The sequence below is a fragment of the Myotis daubentonii genome, chromosome 9 (genome assembly GCF_963259705.1).
Source record: "Myotis daubentonii chromosome 9, mMyoDau2.1, whole genome shotgun sequence".
NCBI classification, from domain to species: domain Eukaryota; kingdom Metazoa; phylum Chordata; class Mammalia; order Chiroptera; family Vespertilionidae; genus Myotis; species Myotis daubentonii.
Genome location: NC_081848.1, coordinates 4,522,547 through 4,547,272, shown reverse-complemented (window position 1 = coordinate 4,547,272; position 24,726 = coordinate 4,522,547). Strand labels below are relative to the sequence as shown.

General features: G+C 45.0%; 1 protein-coding gene and 1 non-coding gene across 4 annotated transcripts in view; one reads left to right on the top strand and one right to left on the bottom strand.

The window, feature by feature from the left end:
• Positions 1 to 1,116: 1,116 nt before the first annotated feature.
• On the bottom strand, positions 1,117 to 1,301 carry LOC132242479 (U2 spliceosomal RNA). The gene has a single exon (XR_009454659.1). It is a non-coding gene; the product is annotated as a U2 spliceosomal RNA (small nuclear RNA).
• A 15,006-nt stretch (positions 1,302 to 16,307) lies between these two features.
• Positions 16,308 to 24,726, top strand: part of PAFAH1B2 (platelet activating factor acetylhydrolase 1b catalytic subunit 2) — a 36,096-nt gene continuing 27,677 nt past the window's right edge. For all 3 annotated transcript variants that reach the window (XM_059707793.1, XM_059707792.1, XM_059707794.1), the window contains exon 1: positions 16,308 to 16,459. The gene's annotated coding sequence lies outside the window, so the exon portion shown is untranslated. The remainder of the gene's footprint in view (positions 16,460 to 24,726) is intronic.

Genomic DNA, 24,726 nt, shown 5'->3' with positions numbered 1-24,726 from the left:
GGCAAGTAATTTCTATGAAGACAGAAACTGTATTTGTCTGGTATCCTTAGCATCAGGTCACGTCTGGTTCTTGGGAACTTAATAAATTGTGGCTGCCTGACCACCGTGGCTCAGTGGTTGAATGTCCACCCAGGATGCAAGAGGTCGCCAGTTCCATTTCCAGTCAGGGCGTATTTCCAGCCTGGGCTGTGGGCTCAGTCCCTATTGGGGGCTGTGCAGGAAGCAGCTCATCGATGATGCTTCCCTCTCATCGATGCTTTTATCTCTCTATCCTTCTCCCTTTCTCTTTAAAAACCAACAAAAACATTTAAAAAAAATAAATTGTGACTGAATTAAACCATTATAAGAATGACGCAGTGCTTCCATGCTAAATGTTATAGGAGATAACAAGATAAATGAAACCCAGCTCCTGCCCCCAGGGGGTTTACACCCTAGAGGAGAGTTAATGAGCATACCTCACAGGGGGCAAGAAACACCTGCCAGAGTCAAGTGATGCTGGCTGCTCTTCTGCAGAAAGTATGTAGGTATCTATTCACTGGGGGACAACCAGACTCTAATCCAGAGGTTACCCTTTCTACAAAAGAAAAAGATCCTTAATCTCCTCATCCCTACAAGACAGCTCTCCAAAACACACAAGGCTCAGATAAGGGATAAGAAAAGAAAGCTGCAGGGTCAGACAAGTGGAAAGAGAACCCAATTCCTGAGAAAAATGGGCATTTCACAAGAAGTGTCAATGTGAGCAGACCTCTTTTGATAGATGACTAGCAATGGGGCACTTGAAAAGGATGCTGAGCAATTGCAGATGAGGAGCAGGAGAACTGCCCACTAATAATGAAGGCCCTGATACAGAAGTCACAGCCTCGCCTAAGTTGGATGGGGCAGGAATAGAAAGGTCACAGAGGAAGCAAAGCAGTCAAACCTAAGAGAAGAGACTGGCAGGGAAGACCAGAAATATTTAAGCTTAATATGTTTTAAAGATCCCAGTAAGACAATATAAATTTCTATAAGAACCCTGTTTTTTTGTGTTTTGTTTTGTTGTGTTGTGTTGTGTTTACTGATTTCAGAGAGGAAAGGAGAGGGAGCAAGAGATAGAAACATCAATAATGAGAGAGAAAAAATAAATAACAAAAAAAATAATTAAAAGAAAAAGAAAAAAAATGAGAGAGAATCATGGATTGGCTGTCCCCTGCATCCCCCACACTGGGGATCGAGCCCGCAACCCAGGCACATGCCCTGGTCGGGTATTAAACTGATAAGAACAGATACTACACTTGATCTTAGCCAAAAGGCCGAGAAGCGATCTGATCGGGTATTAAACCACGACCTCCTGGTTCATAGGTTGATGCTCAACCACTGAGCCATGCCAGCCAGGCTAAGACCCTCCTTTAAACGAGCTTTTAGTATGTTGAAATTTTGTTTCTCATGCCAGGATGTGAGTTCATTCTCAATAAATCCTTTTCAAACTTGCCTTTAAGAAGGTTTCTTTTGGTCAAGGAGTGTCCCATATAGTACTCAGACATATGTACATACAAATACAATATAAGATGCCCACATAAGAAGTATTATGAGCAAGGAGATAGTTTTTTCATCTGGTTGAATCAAGGAAGCTTTATGGAAATGGACATTTCAACTGGGTCTTGAAGGACAGGCAAGATATAGACACATATGGAGATCAGAACAGGGCATCCTATATAATAAAAGGCTAATGTGTAAATAGACCGAATGGCAGAATGACCAGTTGCTATGATGTGCACTGACCACCAGGGGGCAGATGCTCAAATGCAGCGCTGCCCCCTGGTGGTCAGTGCACTCCCACAGGTGGAGTGCCGCTTAGCCAGAAGCCAGGCTCACGGCTGGCAAGCTCAGTGGCAGTGGTGGGTCAGCCTCGAGGCAGTGCTGGGGATATCTGACTGACATCTTAGGCCCAAGGGGAGCGGGCCTAAGCCATCAGTTGGATATCCCCAGAGGGCTCCATGACTGTGAGAGGGCGCAGACCAGGCTGAGCGACAACCTCTTATCCCCGAGTGCAAAAATCTCATGCACCGGGCCTCTAGTTTCTTAATAATAGCCATTTTTGTTTGTTTGTTTGTTTGTTTGGTTGGTTGGTTGTTGTTTTGGCTTTAATACAAACTCCATAACATTTACAAATTTAGAAACTGGTAATAGTCTTTAACCAGTGTCCTGAGGAGCTAGTTTGGATACAGTCCCAGATCTTTGTGCCACTCTGAGCTGGTTTCCACCCTGTTGAGTTGGAATTTTTGACTCAGGATTCTGAGTTTCACATTTATGCATTTTCTCAAATTTCAGTCTGAACTGCATCCATTCCCACTATCACCACATCACCCAAACCCGGTGTGCTCTCTTCCTTAACTCTCTCAATGTGCATGTGATTATACATAAATACACACATTAGGGAGTTGTTTGTTTTTAGACAATAGACTCTTTTTTTTTGAGCAGACAGGTTTACAGAAAAATTGAGCAGAAAGTACAGAATTTTCATATCCTTCTTTCTACCATCACCCCCATATTTTCTCTAATATTAACATATTGCATTAGTGTGATATGTTTGTATAATTTATGAACAATATTGATACATTGTTATTAACTAAACTTCATGTATATGTGGTGCATAATTTATTATTTAGGCATCACTCTTGATGTTGTACATTCTATGAGTTTAGACCAATGTATAATGACATGTATCCACCATTATAGTATCCATACAGAATAGTTTCACTGTCCTAAATTCTTTAGTGTTCTACCTATGTGTTCCTAGGCCCTCCCCTGTCGTTGTAATTTTGCCTTTTCCCCGCCATATCATTGGAACCATACACTACATAGCCTTTTCAGAATGGCTACATAGCCTTTTCAGAATGGCTTCTTTCACTTAGCAATATGCATGAAAGGTTCTTTCATATCTTTTATGGCTCAATGGCTCATTTCCTTTTAGTGCTGAATAATGTTCTATTGTCTAAATAAACCACATTTTATTTATCCATCACCTGCTAGAGGACATTTTGGTTGCTTCCAAGTTTTGGCAATTATGAATAAAGCTGCTATAAAAATTCATGTGTAGGTTTTCATGTGGACCTAAGTTTTCAACTCATTGGGTAAATGCCAAGGAGCAGGACTGCTAATTCTTGGATCATATGATAAAAGCATATTTCATTTTGTAAAAAACTGTCAAACTGTCTTCCAAATGGGCTAAACCATTTTGCACTCCCACCAGCAATTATTTTGAGTTCCTGTTGTTACAAATTCTTGCCAACATTTGGTGTTGTCAGTGTTCTGGATTTCGACAGGTCTAATAGGTGTGTAGTGATATCTCATCGCTTTTATTTGAAATTTCCTGGTGACATCTGATGTGGAGCATCTTTTCATATGCTTATTTGCCATCTGTATATGTTCTTTGGCCAGGTATCTGTTTAAATCTTTGTCCTTTTTCAAAAATATGTGTTTATTGATTTATTTACATTTTTGAGAGAGAGAGAGAGAGAGAGAGAGAGAGAGAGAGAGAGAGAGAGAGAGAGAGAAGGAGAGGAAGGGAGAAACATCTATGTGAGAGAGAAACATGAATCGGTTGCCTCCTGTACATGCCCTGACTAGGGACCGAACCTTCAACCTCTTGGTGCACTGAACAAAGCTCACCAAATGAGCCATATCAGCCAGGACTGCCCTTTCTTAATTGGGCTGTTGATGGGGTTTTCGTTTCACACAATAAATGAGACTATGTATGAGCATTTCTCTATATCTTGCTTTTCTCACTTACTACATTGTAGCAATCCCTCCGAGTAAACTCATATAGATCTAATACATTCTTTTTCATAGTTTCATAATAGTTCATGGTATGAATGGCCCATAGCTTATTCAAAATTTCCTGTTTTGTTTTGTGTTTTTTTTTTGTAGGGAGGGTATTGTTAAATCTATTCTTTTAACCACAACCAAATCGAAATGAGAATTAATCATCATTCAGAACCAACTAATATTCAGTGAATGGAAGTTCTACAACTAGGGAATTAAAGAAGAAGCCACATCAAGACTAGTAGGTGGGCTGGAGACACAGAATGGGCTGGTCCCCACCCATATGTGGCAGATAAAAATCAGGAGGGATATCTCATCTGAAAAGATCTGCCCCAGAGGAGCGAGGGGTCCCAGGCACACACCAGGCCCCCCAGCCCAGGGTTACAGGGCTGGGAAGAGAAGTCCCCATAACTTCTGGCTGTAAAAACCAGTGGGGGTCGAGGCTGAGTGAGATGGAGGCTGCTGGAGCCTAGGCCGTTCCTCTTCTCTTAAAGGGTCCATGCATGGACTAACTTAGACTCACTCCCTCTGAGCTCCAGCGCTGGGGCAGCAGCTTAAAAGGAACCAGGGATATAATGAAGCATCCATCTTATATAAAAACTGCTGTTTGAAATTTTAACCCTGCTATTTCTGGCTTCTGTAAATGCTTGCTGGCTTAAATAATAAGGAAAATAAGACTACTCCCATTTCAGAGAGGCCATTAAACCTTCCCCAGATGAAGTTATCGATGCTGGCGTCAGGCCAAGCCTTTGGTCGAGGTCTCAAAGCACCAGCACATAGGGTCCTTTAAGAACTTGCAAAGGGAACTGGAAAAGCCCCATATTGGGGAGACAAAGAGGGTAAGATAGTATAAATACAGGAAACTTCCTGTGTGATTTCACCCAGAATTTGAGAGACATTTTCCTCTGGGCCCGCGCCTAATAAATGTAACTCCATCTCTCTAAGCATTGCTTGGTTCTTCTCTGGTTTTTTTTGTAACATACAGGGAGGAACTGAAGTGTCCGGCATCAGTGTGAGAAGTGGAGGAGCAGCCTTCTTGCAGCCAAAGGCCTTTTTCCCTTTTTTTTTTCCCTGAGCTTTCCTCCCACAAAGCCAGCAGGTGGTGCCATATAGGAGTCTCCATTAACATGGCTCACGCTGTTCATTCACCCAGCCCTGGTGATTCCCTGAGACCCTGTCCCACCCAACATGCAGACCCATCCAAGCTATTTCCAGTGACTTTTCTGTACAAATGGCCTCTCTGGCCTCATGCTTTGGATTTTGCTAAAATATCTCAAATAAGCAGCAACTGGCCTCTTCAGACCTGCTAAGTAGCCCCAGGCCTACCACTTGCAACAGCTGTTCTTGGTGCACATCTTGGCCTCTCCTGGGCATCTCCAAGCCCAGCACAAGCAGCAGCCATATAGGTCCTCTGTAGCTCGTATTGGGTAGTCCCAGTCAGGGCACAGGCAGAGGCTGACTTTGCACCTCCTGTGAGTCTTCAGAGCCAGTGCACCTGGTGGACAGTTTCAGATCACGCCAGATTACAACTCTACACATCCATAAGCAACACACTCAAGGGGCAGACTCAGTGAGCACCAAATCTCCCACTGAAGCAAGTCTCGCTCCATAGGGTCAACACCTGCACAGCAACTCCTCCATTGTAGTCCCAGGTGGTCCTCACAGCAGATTGGCTTGGGTCATTCCCTCCCAGTGATGCAAGCAGCAACAAGGTTTAACTATAGCAGTACACTGCACACAGCCCACACAAAGGGGGCAACTGGAGCATCCAGCTAGAACAAGTTACTGTGGAGACTGTACCACTGGGCCCTATAAGACACCTACTACACAAGGCCACTGTACCAAGTAGCAGATCTACCTAATACATAGAAATAAGCATAAAGAAGCAGCCAAAATGCAGAGGCAAACAAACAGGTCCCAAATGAAAGAACAGGAGAAATCTCCAGAAAAAGAACTTAATGAAATGGAGGCAAACAAACTACCAGATACAGAGTTCAAAACACTGGTTACAGGTATGCTTAAGGAACATCCCTATATGAAAAGGGATACAGAAACCATGAAAAAGAACAAGTCAAAGTGAAGGATATCCTGAAACCTATATATTTTATTAACCAATTTCACCACAATAAATTCACTTAGGGAGAAACCAAGATGGTGGCATAGGTACACACCGGAGTTTGCTGCCTCGAACAACCACTTCAAAAATACAACTAAAAGATGGAACGGACATCATCCAGAACCACAGGAAGGCTGGCTGAGTGGAAGTTCTACAACTAGGAGGAAAGAGAAAAGCATACCGAGACTCAGAGGAGGCACAGTGCTGAAGTAAAATACTAAGGTGCGGAGTGCATGCGGAGCGCGCTGGCAGCTGAGGTCATGGTTGTCGTTTTCAATCGGGAGGTAGTCTCATGCTGGGAGCCGATCCATCCTTGCTGTTTCAAGGGACCTGGCATATATGGCATACTGTTCTTAATATGTTTGCTCACCTTCTTAGCACTATGTGTTTTAACCAAGGTCAACTCTCTGAGAAAGGTTGTTTCCCCAGGTAGGGATTTTCCCCTGAAGTTAGGGAGGGAATAAAACCCCTTAACTAAGTGCCAGGCGGGTAATTAATCACTTTAACTACGAACAATCATGCTTAAGCTACATAATCTTTACTCCCTGGAATGGAGATAAGAAATGCCCTAACCTTTGGAATAGAGATTGATAGGATTGGAATCAACTGGTATAAATACAGATATAACAAGACAACAGGACACAGAACCTAGACACAGAACCTACACAGAACCTAGACACAGAACCTAGAGACAGAAGAACTTCGCTGGAGAGAACATGGCAAAAGATCCTGGACAGAAACTGGCCACAGAACCTAGACACAGAACCTAGCGAGAGAACCTGGCTGAAGAACCTAGAGACAGAACCTGGCTACAGAACCTGGATAGAACATGGCAAGAGAACCTGACTAGAACCTGGTGACCGAACCTGGCTGGAGAACCTGGACAGAACCTAGCAAGGGAACATGGCTACAGAAACTGGCTGGAGAACCTAGCAAGAGAACATGGACACAGAACCTGGCTGGAGATCCTAACCAGAACTTCGCTGGAGATCCTGAACAGAACTTGGCTGGAGATCCTGGCTAGAGATCCTGGCTAGGCTGCTGATCAACTGAACGCTGTCTCCGTGTCATTCCTTTGGGGACTCCTGGACCCGCTGGGGCTGGACCCCAACAATCTCAGGCTCTGAGCTCTAGTTCCGGGCAAGTCTCTAGGGACCCAGACTCATATGGGAGAAGTGGGACTGTCTGGCATCAGTCAGAACTTGAGGGCAGCTTTCTCTCCATGGGGCTTGCAGCGATTACTGGGACACTGAGAAGCAGGGCCTCTGAGGGCAAGACTGAGAGCAGCCATAATTGCTAACCCCACCCTGTTGATCCCGTGGGACCCGCCCCACCCAAGCCCTGCAGGGAGACTTTTGCTGGATAGCCTCAGGCAAAGGCTAGATTAGCACCTCCCTAGAGATCCAGGAGCCAGGAAGCCCAGAGGTCAGAGTGGGACCATCCAGTTTGCAGCTCCGTGGAACCATAAAAGACACACTCAGGGGGCAGACTCAGTGAGCACCAAAGCCCCATCGAAGCAAGTCTAGCCCCAGAGGGGTGTCTCCAGCACAGAAGTTCTCCCACTGCAGACACAGCTGATTCTCACAGCCAATTGGCCTGGAGGTCAATTCCTCACAGTGATAACTACAACAATCAAGGCTTAATTACAAAAAAACTGTGCACAAAGCCCACAAGGGGGTGCACCAAGAGTGTCTACCTCAGGTAATTGGGACACTTAGCACAGAAAGGCACTCTATCGACACAGCAAAGCATAAAAAATGCCGAGACAAAGAAACAGGACACAATTGGAGGAAAGCAAACTGCTGGATATAGAGTTCAAAACCACACTTTTAAGGTCTTTAAAGAACTGTCTAGAAGCCGCCGATAAATTTAATAAGGCCCTCGAAAAGACTGGTGAGAACGCCAATAAATGTATTGAGATCTTCAAGAAGACTGGTGAAACCCTCAATGTTGTGATAAAGAACCAACTAGAAATTAAGCATACACTGACTGAAATAAAGAATATTACACAGACTCCCAACAGCAGACCAGAGGATTGCAAGAATCAAGTCAAAGATTTGAAATACGAAGAAGCAAAAAACACCCAACCAGAAAAGCAAAATGAAAAAGAATCCAAAAATATGAAGATAGTGTAAGGAGCCTCTGGGACAGCTTCAGGCGGACCAACATCAGAATTATAGGGGTGCCAGAAGATGAGAGAGAGCAAGATATTGAAAACCTATTTGAAGAAATAATGACAGAAAACTTCCCCTAGCTGGTGAAAGAAATAGACTTCCAAGTCCAAGAAGCGCAGAGAACCCCAAACAAAAGGAATCCAAAGAGGACCACACCAAGACATATCATAATTAAAACACCAAGAGGAAAAGACAAAGAGAGAATCCTAAAAGCAGCAAGAGAAAGAAACTCAGTTACCTACAAGGGAGTACCCATACGACTGTCAGCTGATTTCTCAACAGAAACTTTGCAGGCCAGAAGGGAGTGGCAAGAAATATTCAAAGTGATGAATGCCAAGAACCTACAACCAAGATTACTTTATCCAGCAAAGCTATCATTCAGAAGTGAAGGCCAGATAAAGAGCTTCACAGATAAGAAAAAGCTAAAGGAGTTCATCACCACCAAACCAGTATTATATGAAATGCTGAAAGGCAGCCTTTAAGAAGAGGAAGAAGAAGAAAAAGGTAAAGATACAAATTATGAACAACAAATACACATCTATCAACAAGTGAATCTAAAAATCAAGTGAACAAATAATCTGATGAACAGTATGAACTGGTGATTGTAATAGAATCAGGGACATAGAAAGGGAGTGGACTGACTATTCTTGGGGGGAAAGGGGTGTGGGGGTGAGGGAAGAGATTGGACAATAATCGTGCACCTATGGATGAGGACAGTGGGTGGGGAGTGAGGGCGGAGGGTGGGGTGGGAACTGGATGGAGGGGAGTTATGGTGGGAAAAAAGAGTAACTAATGTAATAATCTGAACAATAAAGATTTAATTAAAATAAATAAATAAATTCACTTAAAAAAAAGAAATGAAGGACACATTAATTAAAATGAAGAATAATTTACAGGCAATAGCAGTAGAGTAGATGAAGCCAATAATTAGTCAATAATTTGAAATATAAGGAAGCAACAAACACCCAATCAGAACAGCAAAAAGAAAAAATAATCCAAAAATTTAAGATAATGTAAGGAGTCTCTGGGACAACTTCAAGGGTACCAACATTCACATCATGGGGGTGTCAGAAGGAAAAGAGAGAGAGCAAGAAATTGAAAACCTATTTGAAAAAATAATGACAGAAGACTTCCCTAACTTGGTGAAGGAAATAGACATATAAGTCTAGGAAGCACAGAGAGGCCCAAACAAGGTTAACCTAAAGAGGTCCAGGCCAAGACACATCATAATTAAACTGCCAAAAGTTAAAGACAAAGAGAGATTTGAAGCTGCAAGAGAAAAGCAGTTAGTTGCCTACAAGGGAGCACCAATATGAATTTCAGCTGAGCCCTGTCCAGGTAGCTCACTTGGTTAGAGCATTGTCCCAACACGCCAAGGTTATAGGTTCAATCCCTGACCAAGGTACATATAAGAATCAACCAATGAATGCATAAATAAACGAAACAAAAAATCAATGTTTCTCTCTCCTTCTCTCTGTCTCTAAAATCAATCAATAAATAAAAACTTAAAAAACACTGTCAGCTGATTTTTTCAACAAAAACTTTGCAGACCACAAGGAATTGGCAAGAAATATTCAAAGTGATAAAGAGCAAGAATCTACAACCAAGATTACCCTACTCAGAAAAGCTACCATTGAGAATTGAAGAACAGATAAGGACCTTCACAGACAAGAAAAAGCTGAAAGAGTTCATTACCGCCCTAACCGGTTTGGCTTGGTGGATAGAGTGTTGCCCTGTGGACTCAAGGGTCCCAGGTTCAATTCCGGTCAAGGGCATGTACCTTGGTTGCGGGCACATCCCCAGTAGAGAGTGTGCAGGAGGCAGATGATCGATGTTTCTAACTCTCTATTCCTCTCCCTTCCTCTCTGTAAAAAATCAATAAAATATGTATTAAAAAAAAAAAGAGTTCATTACCACCAAACCAGTATTGTACGAAATGTAATGTCTTCTTTAAGAAGAAAATAAGAAGAGAGAAACTAAAACAAAACAAAACACAATCACTTTTACCATTGCAACAACAACAACAAAAAGATACCTAGGATTAAACTTAACCAAGAAGATAAAAGATCTGTACTCGGAAAACTATAGGACATTGAAAAAAGAACTAGAAGAAGATAAAACAAGTGCAAGCATATTCCATGTTCAAGGATTGGGAGAATTAGCATCATTAAAATGTCCATGCTACCCAAAGCAATCAATAGATTCAATGCAATCCCTATTAAAATACCAATGGCATATTTCACAGATCTAGAGCAAATAATCCAAAAATGTATATGGAACTAAAAAAGACCCTGAATAGCTGAACCAATCTTGACAAAGGAGAACAAAGTTGGAGGGATCACAATATTGGATATCAAATTATACTACAAAGAACAGGCATATAGATCAATGGAATGGAATAGAGAGCCCAGAAATAAACCAATGTCTTTACAGTCAATTAATAGTTGGCAAAGGAGTAAAAACATACAATGCACTAAATATAGTATATTCAATAAATGGTGGTGGGAAAATTGGACAGATGCATGCCAAAAAATGCAACTAGACCATGTCCTTACACCATACACAAGAATAAACTCAAAATGGATTAAAGACTTAAATGTTAAACTCAAAACGATAAGAATCCTAGAAGAAAAAATAGGCGGTAAAATATATGGGCATTTTCAGTAGCAATATTTTTTTTCTGATATATCGCCTCAAGCAAGGGAAACAAAAGAAAAAATAAACAAATGGGACCACATCAAACTAAAGAGTTTTTGCACAACAAGGGAAACCATCAACATAATGAAAAGATAACCCACTGTTTTTGTGATTAATCACTATGCTTTCATTATGTTCAATTTGTAACAATGAAAATACGTCCTGCATATCAGATATTTACATTACGATTCATAACAGTAGCAAAATTGCAGTTATGAAGTAGCAACGAAAATAATTTTATGGTTGGGGGTCACCACAACATGAGGAACTGTATTAAAGGGTCGCGGCATTAGGAAGGTTGAGAACCACTGCTCTAAGAGAACTTTACGATTTAGCAACAGGAAGAAAACAACCTCGTATTTCTTTTTCTTTTTTTGTTTTTTAATTTATTTTATTTTATTTTATTTTTGTTTGTTTGTTTTTTGTGGATTTTTTTTTCGTTTTTCTTTCTTTTCCTTTTTTTAACCTCGTATTTTTTAATGGGCAAAATTGTTGGACAGGCACTTTGCAAAAGAGATATATATAAATAGCCAAAAAACAACAACAACATGAAAAGATGCTTAATAATATTAATCTTCTGGGAAATGCAAATTAAAACCACAAGATATCACCACACACCCACTAGAAGAGCTACAATGAGAAAGACTGACAATTCTATGTGTTATTGAAGATGCACAACAACTGGAATTCTAACACACTGCTGGTGGGGGTGTAAAATGATAAATCGCTTTGGAAAACAGTTGGGCAGTTTATTATAATGTTCAACATACACTTGTCATAGAACTCAGCAATCCAAGAAAAATGAAAACACATGTCAACCAAACTAAAGAATCTGGGTGGGTTCATAAAACCTACCATCATTAATGGAAAAACAACTTGAAGGACAAGCTGTCCTGGTAAATTTCAGTCAATTTGCCTCATAGTCAGAAAACAATTTCTTTTTACCTATCACCAACTCCCACTATATGGAAAATACAGACTGGGAATGTGGCTCTGTGGGGGAGGGGGAGGTTGTGAATGGAAAGTGAAGAGAAAGATAGTGTGTGTGCCATCAGAATTATGTTCCTGCATGAAACTGAGGGAAGGGAGGGTGCAAGTTTAGAGCTAGAAAGGAACTTAGCAATGATCTGGTCCATCATTTTTTGTTAATTTGTTGTTAAGCCTCACCTGGAGATATTTTTTCCATTGATTTTTGGAGTGGAAGGGAAGGAGGGGAAGAGAGAGACAGAGACAGAGAGATGGATGTGAGAGAGACACATCAATTGGCTGCCTCCCAAAGGCACCCCCAACCAGGGCCAGGGATGGAACCTGCAACCCAGGTATGTGCCCTTGACTGGGAATGGTACCCGCAACCCTTTGGTGCGTGGGCCAATGCTTTAACCACTTCGTGGCACCAGCCAGGGCTCTAGTCTGTCTTGCAGACTAAGAAACAAAGGCTAGAAGAAGTTAAATAAGCCATAGCTTTTGGACAAGAACCCAGGGTACGCTGAAGCCTCGTTTAGAATCCTTTCCACCATACCACCTATGTATTTTTTAAATGAATTGTTTAGAAAGCTAAAACAGAAAAATCAGGAGACAGGCTCTCAATAAATTTCAGAGTTCAGTGACATTGAGATTTTGCCAAAATACTAAAGACCGCCTAAGCCAATGATGGCGAACTTACGACACACGTGTCAGAGGTGACACGTGAACTCATTTTTTTGGTTGATTTTTCTTTGCTAAATGGCATTTCAATATATAAAATAAATATCAAAAATATACATCTTTGTTTTACTATGGTTGCAAATATCAAAAAATTTCTATATGTGACACAGCACCAGAGTTAAGTTAGGGTTTTTCAAAATGCTGACACGCCGAGCTCAAAAGTTTCGCCATCACTGGCCTAAGCCATAAAGGTATTTAAATATTTGCAGAGACTAGTTAAACTAGGTCTAGTATTTCCTAGGGGCACACCTCCCTTATTTATGTTTCTCAATTAAAAAGTTGAAAAAAACAAGAAGTAGACCGGCCATTGGTTGCACACAGGCACACATTCAACCCTTGATCATTTCATTCCTCACTCTGCAGTATTTTATGAGTGTCCATTATGGATCAAGTACCCCACCAGGTACTAGGAATCCACAGGACAAGGTTCTGGCTAGCTCAGAACTCACAAGGGAAGACAGTATGTTAAAGTGGTGGTTACATTAAAGTGTGTTGAGTATTAACATTGGGGAAATGGCAGATTTTATAGATTTATCCCTGGAGAATAAGTCCAGCTGTTTCTCTTCTGTTATTACTGGGCTGCCTCTTTATTCCATCATTTGAGTTCCCCAAACACGAACTCTTCTCAATAAAACACTTAAAACAACAAACATTTCCTGAGCACTTCCTGGTGTGCCATACATGGTGTGAACTTCTGCAAGAGAATTCCAAGGTAAACTAGTAATGTAAAATGCATTTTATATGGGGACAAAATTATTTTGGATTATATATGACTGTTAAAATTAGTGCCACTTGACAAGCACAGGTGATCTCAGAAGTAATTTGATATGTCTTGAAACTTTAGGCTCCCAGGTTTTTATAGTATTAACAGTTTTTGTCAACAAAATTAAATCCCCTGATCATTTTTGTGGTGCTACTGTATTCTGGGCACAGGTATGAATGACTCCCATCCTTCCTTAAAGGGTCAGCTCAGTCCAGCAAGTGTTGCTCAGTGGTTGAGCCTGGACCCATGAACCAAGAGGTCACTGGTTCGATTCTGGTCAGGGCACATGCCCGGGTGCAGACTCCATCCCCAGTAGGGGGCCTGAAGGAGGCAGCCTATGGATGTTTCTATCTCTCTACCATTCTCCCTTCCTCCCTCTCTAAAATCAATAAAAACATTTTTTTAAAAAGGGCCAGCTCAGAGCACTACCCTACATAGCCTTCCTCTGTACCCTTAACAGAACTCGAGTTTCTGTAGCATATATCATAGTAGAGGCCCGGTGCATGAAATTTGTGCACGGGTAGGGTCCCTAGACCTGGCCAGCAATCAGGGCTGATCGGGCCTTCCTTCCCCAGCTGCCAGGTGCCAGCCAGAGCCTTCCTTCACTCCACGCCACCCCCTTGTGGTCAGTGCATGTCATAGCAAGCGACTGAACTCCCAGTCTCCTGATTGAACTCTGAGGGGACACGTTGCATATTAGCCTTTTATATATAGAATAGAGGCCCGGTGCACAAAAATTTGTGCACTCGGGGGGGAGGGGGGGTCCCTCAGCCCGGCCTGTGCCCTCTCGCAGTCTGGGACCCCTCGGGAGATAACGACCTGCTGGCTTAGGCCTGCTCCCGGGTGGCAGAGGGCAGGCCTAATCCCTAGGTGCAGCCCCTAGTAGGGCTCAGAGCAGGGCCGATTGGGGAATTGGGGCGCTGCCCCCTGTCATGCACAGAGCAGGGCGGATCAGGAGGTTGCGATGCCATCCTCAGTCACGCTCAGGGTAGGGCCGATTGGGGGGTTGGGGCACTGCCCCCTGTCACACTCAAGGCAGGGTCGATGGGGAGGTTGCGGCACCACCCCCTGTCACAGAGCAGGGCCAATCAGGGGGTTGGGGCGCTGCGCCCTGTCACTCACAGTGCAGGGCCGATCAGGGGGTTGGGGAGCTCCCCCCTGTCATGCACAGAGCAGGGCCCATCAGGGGGTTGGGGAGCTCCCCCCTGTACGCACAGAGCAGGGCGGATCAGGGGGTTGGGGCGCCGCCCTCTATCACCCACAGAACAGGGCCGATCAAGTGGTTGGGGCACCGCCACTGTCACACTCAGGGCAGGGCCGATGGGGAGGTTATGGCTCTACCCTGTCACACACAGAGCAGGGCCCGTGGGGTGGGGGGGTTGGGGTGCCGCACCCTGTCACACACAGAGCCGCAGGGCGATCAGGAGGTTGGGGCGCCTTCCCCTGTCAGGAACAGAGCAGGGCCGATAGAGACATTGTGGCCCCGCCACCTGTCACACACAGAGCCACAGGGCAATCAGGGGGTTTGGGCGCTGCCCCCTGTCATGCTGATCCCGGTGCCGGGAGACCTCGCGGCTCCGCTGATCCCGGTGCTGGGAGGCATATTACCCTTTTACTATATAGAATAGAGGCCTGGTGCATGGGTGGGGGCCGGCTGGTTTGCCCTGAAGGGTGTCCCGGATCAGGGTGGGATCCCCACTGCGGTGCCTGGCCAGCCTGGATGAGGGGATGATGGCTGTTTGCAGCTGGTCACACACCCTTCAGGGTGGGGGTCCCCATTGGGGTGCCTGGCCAGTCTGGGTGAGGGGCTGAAGGCTGTTTTCAGGCTGGGACTGAAGCTCCCAACTGCTCCTTTTTTTCTTTTTCTTTTTTTTATTCTGAGTCAGCTTTAGCTCTGAGGCTCCAGCTCTTAGGCCTCCGCTCCTGAAAACAGGTATCTGGTTTGTTTAGGTTCTACAATCGAAACTCTGTATCAACTACAGGTCTGAGATCCCGGCTAGCTGAAAGCTGGTTTCTGGGGTTTTGTTTAGCTTCTATTTTTGTAACTATGTTTCTTAAACTGCAGGCTGAGAGGCCTGCAGCGGCGGGGAACGTTGGAGTCCTCCGTCACTGAAGCAAGCAAGCCTCATGTTAGTTTCAAGCTGCCTGGCTGCCGGCTGCCATCTTGGCTGACAGTTAATTTGCATATCATCCTGATTAGCCAATGGGAAGGGTAGCGGTTGTACGCCAATTACCATGTTTCTCTTTTATTAGCTAGGATCGATAGATATTAGCCTTCTTATATAAAAGGCTAATCTGCAAATCGACCCAACAGCGGAACCACTGGTTCTATGACGCACACTGACCACCAGGGGGCAAACGTGCCGCATAGGAGCTGCCCCCTGGTGGTCAGTGTGCTCCCACAGGGGGAGCACCTCTCAGCCAGAAGCTGGGCTCATGGTGAGCAGTGCCGGCAGCCAGACATCCCTGAGGGCTGCAGGACTGCCAGAGGGCGCAGGCTGGGCTGAGGGACACCCCACTCCAGTGCACGAATTTGTGCACTGGTCCTCCTGTTTTCAATATTGACCATATGTATGTCTTCCCCTAAACCGGATGGATCATTAAGGAAAAGACTGTGACTCGCCATCCCCCTACAGAGGCAGTCCCCCAGAATCCGTACTTTTGTCCTGGAAACAGAAATTCCATCATAAATGTATGCGGTTGCCTCGTTAACATTGGAGCCTCACTGCCCTCCTGCTTGCAGCAATCTGGGTTATTGCGTAGGGTGGAGAAGGAAGCCAGGTCGGCTGGAGGGAAGGGAATGGCGTCAGCGCGAGGTCACACCACATGGTCCCGAATGTCATCTCTGCACGGCGGTGACATTAACGCGGGATGGAGGGATGCAGCTGGAGGGAAGACAGGAGGCCCCAGCGCGCAGCCTACAGTCCAAAGAGGGCCGGACACGGAACAAAGCGGGGACCTCCCGGGGCGTGGCCGGCCATCCGCGCGCCAGCGAGGAAGAGTGGACAGCGGGGAGCCACCCCGAGGCCCGGCAGGATGGGGCGGGACTTCCGGGATCCATTTGCCTGAGTGGCGGGGGAACCGGAAGTGGGGGCGCTGCCGCTGGTGCTGGGGCCGAGGGACGCGCCGGAGTGGGGCCGCCGGGACTGAGCGAGCTACAGACGCGCCACCCGCCGCCGGGGCCAGCACGGACCCTCTGCCTGAGTGAGTGCGTCCAGGGTCGCGAGAGCTGCGGCTCGGAGGGGGCGTTGGAAGGGCTGCGCTTCGGTCTCGCGAGCGGCCCGCGGCCTCCCCTCCCCGCCCCCCCCCCCCGGCCTCCCCGCCTCCGGGGCCTCGCGCGCCTGCCCCCCGCGCCGCCTCGCCCGGGGGCCCAGGGCCTGCCCAGCACCCACCCCCACGCCTGTCGGCCCCAGCGCTCCCCGCCCCCCGCCGTCCCGCGCGGAGGAAGAGCGTGGCCGGGCGCCCCTCCCGCCGCCCCGAGGACGCCTCCAGCCCGGCTGCCTAGCCCGGCTCGCGCCGCGGGCCCCGCTGGCTGCAGCGCTGCCTCCCGTCCAGCTGCTGCCTTTCCCTCCGTCCCGACGTCGCGCGGCGACCCCTCCCCGTCGCTCTGGCCCGGGAGGCCGACCCTCCACCCCGTCGCTCTGGCCCGGGAGGCCGACCCCCCTCCCCGTCGCTCTGGCCCGGGAGGCCGACCCCCTCCCCGTCGCTCTGGCCCGGGAGGCCGACCCTCCACCCCGTCGCTCTGGCCCGGGAGGCCGACCCCCCTCCCCGTCGCTCTGGCCCGGGAGGCCGACCCCCTCCCCGTCGCTCTGGCCCGGGAGGCCGACCCCCTCCCCGTCGCTCTGGCCCGGGAGGCCGACCCTCCTCCCCGTCGCTCTGGCCCGGGAGGCCGACCCCCCTCCCCGTCGCTCTGGCCCGGAGGCCTTGAACGCGGGCCCACCAGTTCTCTGTTTCTTGGCGGGGCGCCTCTCCTCCCCCTTTTGTTGAAAAATCTCAACTCCTGAGGAACTTCTCCACTCGCTCCTCTGATGAGCCTAACAGTCCGTAGACGGTCTGACGCCGGAGGCCTCCGCTAGCGGCCCTGCAGCCCGGCATCTCGCTTCAGAGGTGGGCCCGGCGAGGCTGCTTTGCCCGGTCGGCCGGCGCTGGCCGCGGGACAGGCGTCCTCAGGTGCGTCCGCTGGGCGGGCCTGGCCTTCGGGGCGCAGGTGGGTGATGCCGGGCGCGGTGACCCCCTGATCTCCGTCGCCAGCCCCGGCCGCCCCGGCGTTGCCTGACCTTTCACACGCAGACCGTGAGAAAACCAGACATTGCCATGCGCCGCCCCATGGGGTCGGGAAGACGGCCCGGCCCGGGACCCCAGCAGCTCTCTCCGTGCCCCTTGCGGTGCGGGAGGGGAGGGGAGGAAGGAGAGGAGGCCGAGGACGTCCCGGAGCCTCGGAGCCGCCCCGCCTCGGGTAAGCCCGTCTCTGGGTTCTGCTCCGGGCACATTGTTCTCGTACAAAGGCCGCTTCTCGCGGGCAGCGGGAGAGGAGTCGGGGATGCCCGCCCTCACTCGCTGGCTGGGGCTTTGGATAATAAATTATGGATGTGCTGGAACCTGGGGACCCTCCCTCCAGCCCCGAGGCAGGGCAGGGGGGGGGGGGCTGCCTTCCCTTCAGGACCACCCGCCCGCCAGCTGCCTCGGAAAGGAATGGAGAGTCAGGTCCGGTCCGGGTGGAAGCGGCTGAAGCTTCATTCTCGGAGCGACCTTCCCTCCGTTTCCTGGTGAAACCACAGAAGCGGCCACGCGGCTTGAGAGCGTGAAGTTAATGCTGTGTTGGCCCAGGCTTCCGAGGAGACCGCTGCCGCGTGCCTGGCGGAGGCCTCCGGGAGCCGGTGTCGCTGTCCTAGCGCAGTTACAGAGGAAGGCGGGCGGTGCAGGGAGCTGGGGTGCTGTGCCCTCCTCGCATCCCCCCAGAAAACCCCTGCTAATGCGGTGAGGCTCGCCTGGAACAGCCCTCCTGCTCGGCTAACAAAACTCTGCGGCCTTGTTCTCCCTTAGGCTGGGTTTTTCCAACTGCACCTGCAGCTGTGATCTCAGAAGTCAGTGCTGCGCAGGGGACATGGTTAGGAGTCAGGAAGGTGGGGTGGCAGTCACCTCCCTCCCTGTTGGTCCTTTTTGATGTGTTGTTGACTACAGCTTGGCCATGCTGAATGCCGCTGTGCCACAATAGCGCTCTCCACCTGAGGGGGAGCCCAGACTCACTCAGGTTTTTGTGACCTACCCCAGGCTCTTCTCTGGATAGCGCTTTCTCTTTCTTTTCTTTTCTTTTCTTTTCTTTTCTTTTCTTTTCTTTTCTTTTCTTTTCTTTTCTTTTCTTTTCTTTTCTTTTCTTTTCTTTTCTTTTCTTTTCTTTTTTTCCTCTCTTCTCTGGATAGCGCTTTCTCTTTCTTCCTTCCTTCCTTCCTTCCTTCCTTCCTTCCTTCCTTCCTTCCTTCCTTCCTTCCTTCCTTCCTTCCCCCCTCTCTCTTTCTCTCTTTCTCTCTCTCTCTCTCTCTCTCTCTCCCTCCCTCCCTCCCTCCCTCCCTCCCTCCCTCCCTCCCTCCCTTCCTTTATTTTATTCAACTCTCACATTATTTGAATCTTTTGAATGAACCAGGTTGTACATTTCCATCCTGGTTCTTAAAGAGGAGGTTGCATGGGCTTGTGGCTGTTTTTCTTTACCTGATGTTTAAAAACGTTACCAAGCCATAGGCATCTGTAAAAATGAAAGCTACTTTGTATTGTAAGATTTTGATTTGTCAAAATAATACACAATCCAAGTGTCTGAAGGTACAGAGAAACAAGTTTTTGCTCACTTTGCCCTGATAGAGGAAAAAGAAGGGTGACTTGGTATTCATAGTTTAAAAAAAAGAAAAAGACTAGCTAATTGGGAATATTATGTGGTCTTCTCCCAGTTCTACCTGCCTGGTAGTCTCAAAGAAATGACATTTTGTTCCTCAGTTTCTCTGTTCATACAGCTTTTTATTTTGCACATGAAAAATTTTAGGACCAAGATGAAAGTATTTTGCTGAGGGTATCAGAATGCCATTAAGTTGGGGTAATGGTAATAGAAGATATAAGTAAATTGGCTTAGTAAAATAGAATTTGTCATTGTTCCATGTACTGCAAGCATGTCAAACTCAAAGGCTAACACGGGCCAAATAAACAAGGTTTAAGTTTATGGGGCCGCAAAAAAAAAAAGCTTCAATTTTCATAGAAACATAGGTTTATTTCGATAGAGACATGCTGAATACAAAGGGCTAAAATAAATGAGTAATCATTAACATAAAATAATAGAACATTTTAATAAAAATTAATATTTTTTCTTGAACATTAAGTATCAGACACTAAATAACTGCACAAATTAATAAGCGTAACGCAAATAAACCTATTTTTCTTATTCTCCAGAAGAGAAATATTTCCTGTTGTGCACACCAAACAAGTCAGTCCAAGACTAATGACATGGCCATCAGCTGCTAAAATATTTGCTGCTAGTGTTAGTGGAGAGAAATGGTGCGCCTGCGCGTATGGCGTATAAGGGAAATGAATGCAACACGATTATAGTCAGTCATCAGTCATTAGCAAACATTCTAGTTTTTTATTAATAATTATAACAGGATATTGTAGAAATTAGGTTACGAAATTTTTATTAAAACGTTTCTTACAGCCCTGGTTGTTGTGGCTCAGTCGGTTAGAGCATCGTCCCCTGCACCAAAAGGTGATGGGTTCAATTCCCAGTCAAGGCACATACCCTGGTTTCAGGTTTGATCCCCGGTCAGGGCAACCAATTGATGTTTCTCTCTCACATCAATGCTTCACTCTCTCTCCCTTTCTCTAAGATCAATTTAAAAAAAAAGAAAGAAATATCCTCACGTGAGGATTGAAAACGTTTCTTACATACCATTTTATTGGCTGGGCCGCAAAAATATTCGTTGTGGGCTGCGTAGCCCCAAGGGCCACGAGTTTGACATGCTTGATGTACTCTTTTCTAATGTCCTTTGCTCAAGTGTAAAAGGCGTTGGAGGTATATCACCCAGAGTTTAAATCCCAGCTCTTCCTATCTCAGAGTTCCCTAAAACTGAGGTTTAGTTTTATTTAAATAACAGGTCCTATCCAAGCACACTATCTTGTAAATAGTAAGTTCTTAATAAAACTTACTTGCAATTATTATTCTAAATCAGTTGTTTACTTGTTGGAGGAACTTTGAAAATCCATGTCTGTGAAATGAATCATAGGCCTAAATAGATCTTACAGTATAAACCACTGGTCTTGAAAGTAGAGTGTGTGCACACACTGCATGCATAAAAGGATACATTGTAATACAGGAGAAAATTTAGAACTTCTTTCACTTAATTTTTATCTATAAAAGGAAAATAAACCTTGCTAATACATATGTTATATACAGATTTAAAATTTCACATAAATACACATTCTGGGATGCATTTTTTAAAGTTTCTAAAACAAAAACATGTTTGGACCACACTAATTTGGACCAGTCTTTATTCATCTGCTTTAGTTCACTTTATGCTTTCCTATTAGGTATTCACCTAGCCTCTCTTTTGACTCTTTGTTGGAGGAATCTGCCTTGAAAGACAGGTCATGTGGATTTGTAGTCATATTTGTTAGAAACTTGACTCACTCTATATTCTATCCATGGCTTTATTTTCATCTTTGGAGACATGCAGAATAATCCTAATATCCCTTCCTAGTCATCTTTGAATACTTTGACAGCTCTTTATGTCCTGTTGCCGGGGTCCAACCCCAGCGGGTCCAGGGGTCCCCAAAGGTGTGGACGGAGTCGGCGAAGAAGGAATGGTCTCGATCTCCAGAGAGGTTCTGCTTCGGATCTCCAGCGAGGTTCTGTAGCCATGTTCCCTCGCTAGGTTCTCCAGCCAGGTTCTGTCCAGGCTCTCCAGTCAGGTTCTCCTGCCAATCTCTGTAGTCAGGTTCAGTCCAGGATCCCTTGCCATGTTCTCCCGCTAGGCTCTGTCTCTAGGCTCCGAGGCCAGTCCCTCTCCAGGATCCTCCGGCATGCTCTCTCCAGCGAAGTTCTTCTGTCTCTAGGCTCCGTGTAGGTTCTGTCTTCTTGATTCTGTTCTAAGTTCTGAGTGTTTCTGTCTTGTTACAACTGTATTTATACCAGTTGATTCAATCCTATCAATCTCTATTACAAAGGTTAGGGCGTTTCTTATCTCCATTCCAGGGAGAAAAGATTATGTAGTTTAAGCATGATTGTTCGTAGTTAAAGGGATTAATTACCCTCCTGGCACTTAGTTGAGGGGTTTTATTTCTTCCCTAACTTCAGGGGGAAAATCCCTACCTGGGGATTCAACCTTTCTCGGAGAGGTGACCTTGGTTAAAACACAGCACCAAGAAGGTGAGCAAACATATTAAGAACCGTATGCCATATATGCCAGGTCCCTTGAAACAGCAAGGATGGACCGGCTCCCGGCATCCTGTGTCTTCTGCTTCTTCCCCAACCAGTTTTTCTATAGATATCTAGTTTATACATACCCATTTTTTAAAAACTGTTCTAATGTGAAAGGTTTTCAAATTTCTCATCATCTTGGCCCATTTCCTCTAGACACTCTCCAGTTGTCAAAATTCTTTATAAGTTTTTCAACAAGATTTGATCATGGTATCCCAAGAACTACAATGAGCTTAAGGGCCTACCTGCACTTTGTCTTTATGCGGTGAGGGATGTATTTGAATACATTTTATTATGAAGGTATTCATATTGATAGTTTGACACTCTTGCTCTGTATTTTTTTATTTTTTAAGATTATTTTTATTGATTTTAGAGAGGAAAGGAGAGAGAGAGAGAGAGAGAGAGACATCAATGATGAGAATCACTGATTGGCTGCCTCCTGCACACCCCCTACTAGGGATCAAGCCCATACATCCCAGGCAAGTGCCCTTGACTAGAATTGAACCCGGGACCCTTTTGTCCGCAGGCCAATGCTCTATCCACTGAGATAAACCGGCTAGGGCTGTCACTCTTGCTCTTTAAACAATCCCCAGTAAAAATAGTTTCAATTATATAATAGTGAGAATAGGAGAGATTATTTTTCTCCTTCAGTAGTGATTCTCAGTTATACTCTTTTTAAACTGTAAATTTCACTTTTGCCTCAAAATACCTAACATGTTAAGTGTTTCCCCAGGTGGGAAAATAAATAGAAAAAACTAATGAAATGGTTGGGTTTCTTAAATCTAATTTAAAAGTTAAGTTAGGAAATAGACTTTTTCAGTTAGTGAGTGGAAAATGGAGCTGATCTTATATTTCTTTACATTTTATGTCTAATTTTGAAATCCATAAGGTGGAAAATGTTGATTGCCCTTTATATATCTTAAGGCCAGTAGAGCTTGTGATCAGCAGGGAAGTAAGGTACTTTTAAAATTAAAACTATTATTAAACACTAGAGGCCTGATGCACGAAATTTGTGCAAGAGACCTCTGGGCCCTCGCAGCCCCAGCTTCGTCCGGAAGGTCCTTCGGCTGTCCAGTCTAAATAGCATATGATGCTTTTATTATTATAGATTATGTCATATTTAACCTGAATAGCAGACTTAATTCTATAATTGAACTTAGACCCAAAGACACTTTCATAGATGTTTTATGGGTTTAAAAAAGCGAAAACCTAAGATTAAACAATTCTACATGGCTATTTGTTTTAGTCCCTTTAATCATTTTTCTTTTTCCTTTATGCATCTTTTAACTTTTTCATACCTTTTTAAGACAGTGATACTCCAAACATATCATGCATAGTCTGATTGGAGCTATATACATTCATCTTGTATTTCTTCCTGATTCTTGTATTTTTACATTGATGTTTTTAGCTCCGTATAGTATTTATGTATGTCTTTTGAATGAAATGGTTAGATGTAAGGCCCCCTCTAGGGAGTCATCTATGAATTCTTTTGTGATCAGTGGGCCAGATGTGACGGGGGGGGGGGGGGGGGGGGGCGGTGTCAGACAAACCTAGTTTCAGTCACTCACCATGCAAATTACCTAAATTGTCTGATCCTCATTTTTCTCATTTTGCAGCACTTTTGTGAGGATTGGGTACAAAACACATATAGTCCTTCATAGAAGGATGTTATTTTTTTGATAGTTGCAAATTTTAGTAATCTAAAGAAATATATACATAGAGAGTAGGTGGTATTTTACATCTTCAGTCAGATATGGGTCTAAATGTGAACCTAATTTTTTTAGACCTAGTATAATTTAGAGCTGCGCTAATTTGTTTGTATAATCAGTAAAACTCAGTCCTCCTTCTGAGAAAGCTTAGCTGTATTTGAGGATGGCAAAAGAAGGAAAAAGATGAGTATGGCCTCCTTTTTTTTTTTAAGGCTACTAATAAAAACTTTATTTGCAAATGTTGACATAGTGTTTAAGTCAAAATTGAAAGCAACGATAAGCAACTCCTTCACATAGTTATTACCTCTGACCAAGGAAGGCATAATAAGAATTCACTTGGACAGATATCTCTCATAACCTACCTAAAAACAGGATAGTTCATAAATTCTCTAAACTGCTCTTTTCTGCTGTGGTCAGTCCTTGATCTTTAGCTGTAAAACCTAGTAAACTTTGGCATACTCTAATGCTAGTATTCTAAGTTACTGAAAACCTCTATTTAGCATTATTTCTCAAGTCTGGGCAGTTTTCTCATTCTGAATGCTTCAATATTTAGACCACAAACTGAAATACCAGTAGAAAAACATTCATCTTTAGACAGGTTGTACAGTTAACACATGGCAAGAAACTAACAAGAAAATTTAAAAATCTAGAACATACAAATACTTGAAAAGTGGCCTCCTTTTTTATAAGCCACAAAACCCAAGATTTTTCCCTTTTTCATCATCCTTTGCATTTGCCAAGTGCCCTCTTTAGCCTAATGTCTCTAATATGTATTCTCCATTGTTGGATGAAAGCAGTCTGGTTTCTTATTTGTCTTTCTAGAACAGGGGTGGGGAACGTCTGGCCTGTGGGCAGTGTAAGGCCTGTGAGATCATTTGGTCTGGCCCTGCCAAGGCATTATGGGTGAGTTAATTAAACATTTGACCAAATACAGCAGGCTAATTTAAGTTGTTAAGTTTGTATGGCCCATAAATGCTGTTATAAATACTCAGATGGCTGCGGGCAGAAAAAGCTTCCCCACACCTGTTCTAGAAGATGAGCACTTCTAATTTTTCTGAATTTCACTTATTCTTTCTTCTCCACTATGAGATGCCATCTTTGTGTTCATCGTTAATAAAATTTTCTTAGTGGAGACCTTTCATAAGTAAAAATACCTAGTAAATGTTTGTCAAGAACCAGGGCCAAAGTCTATGGCCAATTTGATCATAACATGTAGTACAGTTATTTGTGTGATGTTGTAAAGAGTGGATTCTAGTCACTGCTATAGTAATTAAGTATGTAACTAGCAGCCTAAAAAGTTCTAATGTAGA